Raw genomic sequence first — 3176 nt, forward strand, 5'->3', positions numbered from 1 at the left:
AATCGTACTTAATGTTCAAAAGATTAATTCATTAAAGGTTAAAGTGAATGGAAGTCATGCACCGTAGGAAACCGGAAAAGAGGTGGTGAGTCCATCGGATCGCTAATACCAAGCTCCTTCGGATCCAATCCTAGACATGCATACCGCCATTGCCACACCTTAACGTCATGGATATTTCTAGGAAACCGATTCGATTAAGTCATTTTTAGGAAAAGTGATTAATTTTGGAAAATATTTTCATTGCGGAAGCTTTGCTTGTTGTCGTGTTATTTTGAAATCAACTGTTGTTTTTGAAAACGCGCCCTAAAGCTATCCAATTTCAACAATTAAAATAAGTATTACCTATCTTAGTAATACATATTAAAAACCATCAAAAATAAATAAGCGGCCTTATTACATTTAAAAGCCCAAAACCTCAAACGTAATTAAAAGGATGTCCAGTTCACCAGAAGAAAATCAAACTTTCAGAACGGGTGGCCACTCCGAATTCCCTCACAGCTCCAAGCCCACTATGGTTGGGGATTTCCTGCGTGGATGAAAATAAAAGGGATGAGTTTGGGGAAACTCAGTGTGTAAGGAAAACCCATTCAAAGCCCAAGTCACTCAAGCCTATTGGGCCTAAGCCCATTCAGTAATAAAGTGATATCGGGCGAGCCCTTTTCAGATTATAATAAACGGGCCTTAGCCCTTTATTCAGATAAATGATGGCCCATAGGCCCATTTCAAAATACATGCAACATCAAGAAACATATGCAAGCCCATTTGGGGAGACTACTCAACCCACCAACCACTACACTCCACCCGCATCAGCCATACACTCCATGTGGGGAATAGCTCAACCCACCCAAATTTAACACTCCATAGTTGTTGCAACTTCGCTCGGTTATCAAAGAATTGAGGCAAAGCCTCTAGTACGTGGACAAGCCACTTTCAAGACTTCCTCGTCAATATCCCGTCCCATGCATCGATAATAACAACATGGCATGCAAGAAATAACAACAATCAAACATGCATTTAGGTCAATTTAACCTAGGGGTATTTGGTAATTTATCTCCTAGGGGTAAAACGTAAATTTTCCACTTTTAAAGGTATTTCAGTAATTTATCTATTTTAGGGTTTTTCATGCATATTCCTATCTTTCACGTACTAACAGAATCACTACCGAGGGTTCATACCGAATTGGGCCCGTTGGCCCATCATTCCAATTTTGGCCTATTAAGCCCAAAAATATCGAGGGCACAGAAATCATGCACTTTGCAGTCCAAATTTTGCAGCTTACCAAAAACATTAATCGATTTACCTCACGAGCATTCGACACTCGCAAATCTACAAAATACCGGTTTTCGGCATTTCGCTTTTCGACTTTTGCCGATCCGACTAAGAAAGAGGGTGTTAGTTACACACATTTATGACGATATGTTAACGAGATCCACACACGAACCGCCTACAATTGGATTACTAACACATTAATCTAACTATTTAAATACAAACTACGTATTAACCCCTTAAAATATTCGGCCAACCACACCTACAGATCATAGTAAACTTATAAGAAATCAATAAGCAACTCATTAACAAATTTTTGTCAATGTTTACCACATAATCATAATTTCACTGCAAGCTGTCTTCCTGAGCAACAGTCACTAAATTATTTATAACTGGAGCTACGAAACTCCAAATCAAGTGCCGTTAATTTTCCCTGAAAATAGACTCATATATATTTTATCCATAAAATTTTCAGAATTTTTGGTATGGCCAATAAATACCAGATTTTTCTTAAAGTTTCCCATGTTTCACTGTTTGACTAATCTGACCACTCTTCATTACGAATCAAATTTCTCATTGTACAGAATTCAAAATATGTTCTCGTTTATTCCATTTGAAACTAGACTCATTAAGCTTTAATTACATAATTTATGCAGCTTCTAACTCATCTCCCACAATTTATGGTGATTTTCCAAAGTCACATTACTGCTGCTGTCCCAAGCAGATTTATTACCAAATCACTCTTTCACACATACCTTGCATGCTTGTTATTTAAACATGTATATCACCAATCAATCATCACATATCTATGATTTTACTTAAGTATAATCTCCATTTCATCATTTTAAAGCACAACATGTTAGCCGATTTTTCCCTTTAGCATCTAAGGCACATGCATGCTCATTTGTTTGGCTCAACTTCACCTATCTTCCATTTTTCATCAAAAGAACATGAAACAACAACCATTTCCTTCATTTTAATTCATGACTAAATGCTCACAACACAACTAAAAACCAAAATATGCTTCAAGAGTTAAGGTAGAATCAAGAAGAACTCATGAACCTCAAAATAGAAGCAAGGTACCAAGAACTTACCTTCAATTTTCCTCCTCCTAATGACCGAATACTCAAGAGCTTTCTCCTCTCCTTTCTCTTCTCTAACTTTCAGCTATGATGAACAAAGATGGACAAAACTTTGTTCTTTTCACCCCTTTTTCTTTTAATAAAACTTCTATTTCATCCATTTAATTCTTTAATACAAAAGACATGAAATTCTTATCATGAAACATTTACCTAACCCATTATCATGAAACATTTACCTAACCCATTATCATGAAACATTTACCTAACCCGTTATCATGGAACATTTACCTAACCCATTATCATGGAACATTTACCTAACCTATTATCATGGAACATTTACCTAACCTATTATCAATTTGTATCAATTTGTACCATAAATTATGGATATCAAGTGTACGTTTTGTCTACAACAACATGATGACCAGCCACTACATGTAAAATGGGAGGTTTGTCATGCAAATCCTCCTATTTTGCACTCCTATTTATTTGGCCACTTCAATTTAGCCTATAGCATTTTCAAACATTTTCACATAGGTCCTATTTCATAATTTCACCCCCTTTTTGTTATGGAACAAAAATTAACTAAAATTGTCGGGTTCTATCTTAAGTTTGGGCTTTCTAGAGGCCCACTAACATAATTAAACCTATGCCAACATTCACAGAATTCCCGAAAATTGGGGCGTTACACCAAGCTTCGATTTCGGCGAAGTGGAAAGGGATTTCGATGGCCTATTCGCACAGGTAAGCCCTTCTTTTCTTGTTCTTTTATTTCTTAACAAAAAAAATAATGGAAGGCTCGAGGAGAAAACGAATCAATTCATAGAAAAC

At 36.3% G+C, this 3176-nt stretch overlaps 1 long non-coding RNA gene across 2 annotated transcripts; it reads right to left on the minus strand.

Annotated features, from left to right (window-relative positions):
* Positions 1-284: 284 nt before the first annotated feature.
* Positions 285-2501, minus strand: LOC128291861 (uncharacterized). Of its 2 annotated transcripts, none has more exons than XR_008281803.1 (2): positions 2361-2501; positions 285-526 (listed from the first exon to the last, which is right to left on the minus strand). It is a non-coding gene; the product is annotated as an uncharacterized LOC128291861 (long non-coding RNA). The 2 variants fall into 2 exon arrangements; XR_008281804.1 differs by lacking the exon at positions 2361-2501 and adding an exon at positions 1176-1300.
* Positions 2502-3176: the final 675 nt, after the last annotated feature.

The sequence above is a fragment of the Gossypium arboreum genome, chromosome 4 (genome assembly GCF_025698485.1).
Source record: "Gossypium arboreum isolate Shixiya-1 chromosome 4, ASM2569848v2, whole genome shotgun sequence".
Lineage (NCBI taxonomy): Eukaryota > Viridiplantae > Streptophyta > Magnoliopsida > Malvales > Malvaceae > Gossypium > Gossypium arboreum.